This window comes from Cynocephalus volans, chromosome 9 (genome assembly GCF_027409185.1).
Source record: "Cynocephalus volans isolate mCynVol1 chromosome 9, mCynVol1.pri, whole genome shotgun sequence".
Classification (NCBI taxonomy): domain Eukaryota; kingdom Metazoa; phylum Chordata; class Mammalia; order Dermoptera; family Cynocephalidae; genus Cynocephalus; species Cynocephalus volans.
In genome coordinates, this window is record NC_084468.1 from 128,759,712 (window position 1) to 128,768,546 (window position 8,835).

An 8,835-nucleotide genomic window follows, 5' to 3' on the forward strand; every position below is an offset into this window, starting at 1 on the left:
GGAATCCAATTGTAAATATGCTATTCTCTTCATAAAGTGAAGCCCACTTAGCTGTTGGAACTGAGAGTTTGTCTGTGTGCCCCAATATTAGCTGCTCTGATGAGATTCCTTATGAGACACAGGAAGGAGAAGAGAGCACTCACCCAGTCCTGTTGAAACAGGTTACCCAGCCCTGTGGAGAAGCTGGTTTTTCTTAACAGAGGGCCCAAACCTCTTCTGGCCTCAGACCCTTTAGGAAAGTAAAACCAGTGAATGTCCCTCTCTCTTTCCCAGGGCCTGAGCCATCCACCTCCAGGGTTAAGACAGGATACTCCTTACCCCCAAAGTGCTCCAAGTCTGACATTTTAAATAACAAGTGCCTGTCCCAAAGCAGTGCTATGGGTCTGGCATCTCTCCCAGGCTGTACCTCATGTGTTACAAATCAGTATCTGGTGACGATGACCAGCCAGCCTTTACAGACGGGGAGGCATTTGCTGTAATTTGTACTTATGGTCTTAAGATGTGAGGGCCTGGCTGGGATCAGCGCGTTTTGTCACAATTCAGATAAACAATTCTTTCAAAAGTAGTGGATGTGCAAGCATATGACCTAACAGAGAACCTGGCAAAAGAAACACTTCTGGGCATTTTGGGTGTCTTTCTTCTAAACCCATGGGCTTTGGGATCTTTTTCTTAAACATCTTCCGAACAATTACTCAACTCAACATCCTACGCAAACATTTCAGAGTACAAAGTCATGTTTAGATTAGGTAAATTCCAGATCTCTGTGGTCTAAGTTTCCCTCACCTGGTCCATGCTGTCAGCTCTGAGGCTTGGATCACCCAGTCCTTCCTTGTCTTCTCCTAATTTGAACCCCAATTTGAAAAAACTCTTATCTCCGAATTCTTATTTGCCAGGATTCTGAGCATCTCTAAAAATTTAGCTTACTTGGGCCTTTTTGATTTGCATGGATGAAGACTCCCCTAAGCAGCTGCTCCCCACTTTCACACATTTTCAAATTGATTTGTCTGATGGCTTAATGTACTTCTTTGCTGCCTGCCCCAGTCACCCTCTGACCTGCCTCAAATCATACTGCTGTCTCCTTGCGCGTCTCCTCTTGCATTGTGGCTTTTCTCACGGCCCCTCTCTCTCTGGCTGCATTCACTTCTGATCCAGTTTCTCTCCCTTTGTCAATCCTGCTCTGCATCTCCTTCACCCACTGTGGTTCTCACGGGGCATCTTGGCAAGGTTGTTTACATACTCAGTCCCCATGTAAAGCAACGTCCTGTTTAGAATACAGCATTGTGAGGCATAAAGCTGTTAAGAATAACAAAGGGCAAAAAGTATTACATACTCAGACTCATAGTTTTTAGTGATTAGCAAATAAAATGGGAGCAGGGAGCAGAAACCAATCCAAAAGCTTCCTGTGGGGCAATGATGTATTCTTGTTGGAACTGAATCTAAGTGATCTAACGGAAATATTTGTCACTACCACTGAGACAACGAAGGGAAAAAAAAAGAGCTTTCCAGTGGGTAACCCTGACACTCTCTCCTCCATGACTTCTATCTCTGCCTTCTGAGATCAGCCAGTTCACCTCCATTCCTAAAATTCCATTTCTATCTCTGTCCATTTTTATGCAAGATTTTTAGTTGGATATCTCATGGGAGGTAGGACCAAGCTACCTTGAACTCCAATGTGTCTTGTTTGGTTGCTGAAATTTGGCTATGCTTTTTTATTGGACTAAAAGCTCTTTCATGTAAAACAACAAATAGTCATGTCATGGGAGTTAAGTATTATAATGCTCCCTCTCTGCCATTATTTAATCTCATAGTTTAATATTTTTCATGAGGAAAACTTAGAGCTTCAAATTAGAGTTATAGAAGTTATGGCCAGAAGGCACCTTGAAGATCACTTGGGTTGGCTCTGGTATTTCCAGATGAGGAACTAGAGGGACTAAAACATTGGTTGTTGCTGCTAGCTGAGCTCTGACCAGTGAGCTCTCCGCTACTCCAGAAAATTAGAACTCAAAAGCAGTATAATGTAAAAGTGCATTTGTCCTTCCTAATGGATTTAAGCAAACTAATTTTGTAAACCAGAACTTAGAAACATGTGATATAGCAACATACAAAATTAAGGAATTGAGTACTTTTATATATTGTAGACAATTTAGCATAGGTTTGATATTGTTTTGCTAGCTCCTGGAAGGTTCTCTTAAATGAAGGGTAGCTTTGGGGGCTAGAAAAATAACTTTTAAAAACTACAAAAAACAAAATAAAACCAAAAAAACCCCACCTTATTTTACAAACCATAGATATAAACTCTATGTTGAGAATATAGATACTATTGATCAAAAACTGGAAACCCTTAAAAAAAAAAGGTAGGGAAAGTAGGTATTACATCCTCTGAGCACGAACCTTGCAGACGTTTTAAAATAAAATGTTTATACCTTCATGAATGAAGTGCTTTTGAAGCCCAAGTTCAGATTCCATTTCAGTGTTAGCCATTGGTATACTTAGCCTTGGACAATTGCCTTACAAAGTCTTTTAGTGGGATTCATAGGTATCCAGCATCAATATATTAGAGTGAATTTATTACCCTTAAAACGCAAACCATGAGTCACTCAATTCAGCTCAGACCCCTGATGGCAGGTCAACAGACCATTTTCACGCTGGAAGGATGGGTGCTCTTGGAAGGATGGCAGCTTCTGAAAACTCATCCTCCTTTACTTTGCATTCAGGAGTTCATATCTTAGGGACAATAAGACATGGAATTTCGCAAGATGTTCAGGACAAATTACTCAAAATAACAGGAAGTAATAGAATGAATAAATTACAACATGCTCCTTGTCCTGGGATCTGAAGCACAACTGGTTCAGCAAGTGTCCTTCCAGTAAACAGACCCTGGTGAAGGGATTAACTTAGCTAAGATAGAGGGGCTGTGCCCTGGAAATATTACTGTGCAAAAGCCTCACAGAGCAAGGCTCCATTGCCATACATTTTGCTCCCATAGAGTGCAGAAGACTGGCTGCTATATAGTTCCTATTAAAGATGTCCTGAAAAACAGACAACTGGCATCACAGGAATTACTTAATTTCCAAAGGTCATGCCTCTAGAAATTTGCACCCCAGGAGATTCAAGCTCCATTTGTGCCAAGTTGTTTCTTGTTCTAGAAAAAGTTTAGGTTGCTGACTGCTTTTTCACATATTCCAGCTCCTTGGAGAGTTTGGTTCTCAGGGTGTCCATGGGAAGCTTTGTTGTGACTTCTGCATATATTTTGTTCAGCAGTATTTGTGTTTGATTGTCAACATAGCTACATTTAGCAGGAAAAAATAAAAGAATGACTGTATCAGCAAGGACTAATTTATCTTCACATCAACTTTCAGAACCATTTCTTTCTTCACTTTATTGCTGGGGGAACGGAGGCAAGAAATTGCTCAAAGCCGTCTAATTAGACCACTTTCACTTGGGGCTATAGACATCTTAATTAGGTGACTAGTACTCTTCTTCAGTTCTAGTGATCTCCCTACATCAATCAGGCAGAAGCCCGAGGCACATATGGGCCACACATCAGGCTCTAAGGGCCAAGAGTGTCCAGCTTTTCTCTAATAGAGAAGGAGTAAACCCAGATACCCAGGTACTCTCCCCAGGAAGTCTTGTTTTCAGTTCCCTGAAAGACAAGCCTGAGCTCCAATATAGATATCAATTATTAGATTGTTAAAGAAAGCAAAGTAATCTCTAAGAGTAACCAGAACATAAACATGCAGAAATGGACATTGAATCCCCATGAACTAGTGAGGGAACATTCTGCTGGTTCCTCTGCATTGGCCTCTCCCACTTGTCCCCCCTCTGCTGCCCTGTTCTGTGCCTAAGGAGCTGGCCTCTAGGGATGGTGTCACCAGGGCTCCCTGGCTGGCTTGACCTACAGTTGAGTTCAGCCCACAGGATATACTGGCAGGAGAGGAAGAGTGGGAGGAGAGGAAGGTGGGGATGTTTCTTCTCTCCTCCCTCCCTGCTTTGATGACTTGGCTCTGCTGTAATTCTGTCCCTCCATGAATACAGCTTCTGAGCACAGCTCAGACTTCGTTGGACTTGGGATACCCTATGTTCTCACCTTGTTCCTTCAGCCCTAGGGCTGGTAATAGCCCTCCACTGTTGCTGGTCCCTGGATGCCTCACCAGCCCTCGGTTGTTCCTGTAACCTTACCCACACATCTATAAGTAGTCCCTTCTTTAAAGGCTCTTCGTTTGAATCATCTGGGATGAATCTGGGGTGAATTCCCTGCCTGAACACAGACTGGTACAGCCCTATTTATTCATTTGCCAAATATTTAATGAATACCTACTATGTGCCTGGCACTGCACGAGCCACTGAGATGCCATGGTGAGCAAAGACAGATATTATCCCTGACCCCACCCCACCCTGCAGAAGTTTACGGAACTCAATGGTTTATTTTAATTAACCTTTCTTTGTTATTTCCCATGAAACTGAGATGATTTTTTGACACTTTAAAGTACAGAAATTCTCCAGGCAAGCCAAGAACTCTGAAAAGTGAGAGGGGATGAAGCTACGTGAGAGGTAATAATAGGCCCCAGCCGATTACTAAGCCCATCACCAATAGATGATTCAGGGGGAAAAATGACCAGGCAGAATCAGTTGCCCAAAAGAAAGCCCTGGTCCCCCAGGATCTAGGATCATCTCAGTTCTGTGTTCTGAACAAATTCAGGTGACATGAGCAAAACTGCTATGTGGGTAACATTGATATCCGGGCCCCTTTTCTTGATGTTTCCCCTGTCCTTTCTCCTGTCTCCACTTCTAACGTGTTTGGTGCCCATTTGCTCTCTCAGCAGAACTGTTCCTTTCAGCACCCAGAAATCTCACTATGGGTCTCACCCAAACCTATCCTCTCCTAATGGATGGGCCTCATAACCTTTCTTCACTCAAAATATAACTTCCCCCTCCTTTTTCCAAGATCTCCTCATGATTTTACTCTCTCAAAATAATAGCCAATGGCATACAGGGAGTTGTTCATTTTTAAAAATGTATTATTTTCCAAGTTTTCACCAATAAACATGCATTATTATTGTAATTTTTTCAAACATGTAAAACAACAATAAGTAAATTATCTACTCAATGCTAATGTCTTTAGTAGTACAAATAACTTGTTATCATGTTTTTCCAGTAGAGATACATATATACATAAGTACCCAGAAAGTGTAAGATGGCCATCTTTCTGAAATGTTCCATTTGCTCATATATTTGTTGAGGGAAAGTTAAGCAATTGCTTAACTTAAGTTCAAATAACTTAAAATATGCTGTTATTAAGATACGTAGGGATACCCCATGTACCTTGGTTTTTCTCATCAAATATGAGGGTAATGACAAGATTGTGCTTACTCTACGTGGGGTTGGTGTGGGATTTAGTAACTAGTATGCTGCTACTGCTCCTGATGGCATGGGACATGCCTTGAAACCTAAACTCTGCATGAACTTTAAGTCAAGATGCAAGGTTACAAAGAAATTTTGCCCAGAAACCTCTTCAGGCTCTATCCCCAGATTCCCAGGGGATAAGTTTTCATTTTCTTTGGCTACTAGAGGAAAAGTTTGAATATATTACCACTGCTTTCTGGATTCCCCATGCTTTATCCACAGCAGTGACTTCACAGCAGGAATTTTAGGCATTGTGGCATTCATTCAGTTATAAATTTCAGTGATAAAACATTTATTGACATTTTCGTGACTTGATTTGTTTTAAACCAAACTGTTCTCCCTCCCCATCTCCTATTGTTGTGCCTGAAACAAAATAAATGACCGAAAATTATTTGACATTTGTTTGGCATAAATCATAACCTACACTGGATTACTTTCAAATATACATTATAGTCTTATGAAAAAGTACTATTCTAAATAAGGACTCTGGCTTTTCTTTTAACACTTCTCTCACTGTCCAAAAAAAAAAAAAAAAAAAAGCAAGGGAAAGGGAAATTTAAAAGAAAGAAAGAAAGAGCAGCATAAAAAAAAATTCATTTTATGTACTAGGACTTTCTTTGAACTCAGAAAACGACTTTTACACCAAAACGAAACAAAGCCCACACATTACAAAATCTGATAATGTTTAACCAAGTCTTGGGTTGGAATCTTACCCTTGAAAGGATTAAAGTCACAAGACAAGTCTAGTTGTCTCAATGTATTTTGGTTTTTGTTTTGTTTTGTTTTTTCTTAATTTTATTTTGTTGTATACAATGTGGTTGATTATTGTGGCCCATTACCGAAACCTCCCTCCCTCCTCCCTCTCCCCCCTCCCACCCAACAGTGTCCTTTCTGTTTGCTTGTAATACCAACTTCAAGGAATTGTAGTTGTTATGTTTTCTTCCCCCCCCCCCCCCGGTTTGTGTGTGTGTGTGTGAATTTATTTATTTATTTTTAGCTCCCACCAATAAGTGAGAACATGTGGTATTTCTCTTTCTGTGCCTGACTTGTTTCACTTAATATAATTCTCTCAAGGTCCATCCATGTTGTTGCAAATGGCAGTATTTCATTCGTTTTTATAGCTGAGTAGTATTCCATTGTGTAGATGTACCACATTTTCCGTATCCACTCATCCGATGATGGACATTTGGGCTGGTTCCAACTCTTGGCTATTGTAAAGAGTGCTACGATGAACATTGGGGAACAGGTATACCTTCGACTTGATGATTTCCATTCCTCTGAGTATATTCCCAACAGTGGGATAGCTGGGTCATATGGCAGATATATCTGCAATTGTTTGAGGAACCTCTATACCATTTTCCATAGAGGCTGCCCCATTTTGCAGTCCCACCAACAATGTATGAGAGTTCCTTTTTCTCCGCAACCTCGCCAGCATTTATTGTTAAGAGTCTTTTGGATTTTAGCGATCCTAACTGGGGTGGGATCATATCTCAGTGTAGTTTTGATTTGCATTTCCCAGATGCTGAGTGATGTTGATCATTTTTTCATATGTCTGTTGGCCATTTGTATATCTTCCTTAGAGAAATGCCTACTTAGCTCTTTTGCCCATTTTTTAATTGGGTTGCTTGTTTTCTTCTTCTAAAGTTGTTTGAGTTCCTTGTATACTCTGGATATTAATCCTTTGTCAGATGTATATTTTGCAAATATTTTCTCCCACTCTGTTGGTTGTCTTTTAACTCTGTTAATTGTTTCTTTTGCTTTGCAGAAGGTCTTTAGTTTGATATAATCCCTTTGTTTATTTTTCCTTTGGTTGCCTGTGCTTTTGGGGTCGTATTCATGACGTCTGTGTCCAGTCCTATTTCCTGAAGTGTCTCTCCTATGTTTTCTTTAAGAAGTTTTATTGTTTCAGGGTGTATGTTTAATTCTTTAATCCATTTTGAGTTGACTTTAGTGTATGGTGAAAGGTATGGGTCTAGTTTCATTCTCCTGCGTATGGATAATCCAGTTCTCCCAGCCACCATTTGCTAAAGAGGCAGTCTCTTCCCCAGTGTATAGGCTTGGTGCCTTTGTCAAAGATCAGATGGAAGTAAGTGTGTGGGTTGATTTCTGGATTCTCTATTCTATTCCATTGGTCAGTGTGTCTGTTTTTATGCCAGTACCATACTGTTTTGGTTATTATAGCTTTGTAGTATAGCTTAAAGTCAGGTAGTGTTATGCCTCCAGCTTTATTTTTTTGCTCAGCGTTGCTTTGGCTATGCATGGTCTTTTGTTATTCCATATAAATGTCTGGATAGTTCTTTCCATTTCTGAGAAAAATGTCATTGGAATTTTGATGGGGATTGCATTGAATTTGTATATCACTTTGGGTAGTATGGACATTTTCACTATGTTGATTCTTCCAATCCAAGAGCATGGGATATCTTTCCATCATCTTGTATCCTCTCTAAAAATTTCTCTCAGCAGTGGTTTGTAGTTCTCATTATAGAGATTTTTCACCTCCTTGGTTAACTCAATTCCTAAGTATTTTATTTTTTTGGTGGCTATTGTAAATGGGCAGGCTTATGAATGGTTTTAATCACACACTATTTTAAGTAGCTGTGTCACCCTGTGTTGGATGACACTTGATACTGAATAATAACAATAATAATAATATTATATGCATAGTAATAGTTAATATTGTTACCCAACTTGTGCTTTTAGTATACAGTGTGAAAAGAGCCATGGTCCCTGCTCTTATGGAACAAATATCATAATCATGAGTCATTATTAGTTTTGTAAAAGACTCCAATAGCAGCACCTTAGACTTTACCAATTACTTTTGTTTAAAAATTAACAAAACAGTTGGATATATAGACATTGGAGAAAATGATAAATGTGGTAACATTCACCTGTTTCAGATGCTTTGGTCAAAGAGCTCGTATCTTGCTGAAAGCTCTTTAAGTACATAAATCACTTCAGTTCACCATTTTTCCTAATAATCAGGTAGCTTGTCTAAATGGACAACAGGGGCTGAGGTGGAGGGGTTGCCCACTGCTGAACAGAGCAGTGAGGACACCTCCTGTTTCTCCACTCCAGTGACTGCAGATCCATTGTTGCTGTTGTCTTGTCATCTTTCAAGAAAAGTAAGATATCTAAATTTTATTAAGAAATCCCCAAGTTTTGTGACATATATACCAAACAAAATACATTTGTAGATCAGAACTGTGAATCATCAGTTTGTGATCTCCTCTCTACATACACATAACTTTCAACAAGTCATTGTAATTCATACGTTGTTCTTATATACCTCAGACCAAAAATAGACAAATAAATAGAGTCCTCAAATGCCATTGTGTGTCACAGATTCCTAGGCTCTTGATTTTGGAAATGAGTTAATACTTATCTAGAGTAACCTTTGATTTGATCATCCCTAGTAACAAGGCAGACCCTAAT

The 8,835-nt window shown here is 39.8% G+C and overlaps 1 non-coding gene across 1 annotated transcript; it reads left to right on the forward strand.

Annotated features, from left to right (window-relative positions):
- The first annotated feature begins 1,398 nt into the window (after positions 1-1,398).
- Positions 1,399-1,486, forward strand: LOC134386718 (small nucleolar RNA SNORD70). Its single transcript, XR_010024540.1, has one exon. It is a non-coding gene; the product is annotated as a small nucleolar RNA SNORD70 (small nucleolar RNA).
- Positions 1,487-8,835: the final 7,349 nt, after the last annotated feature.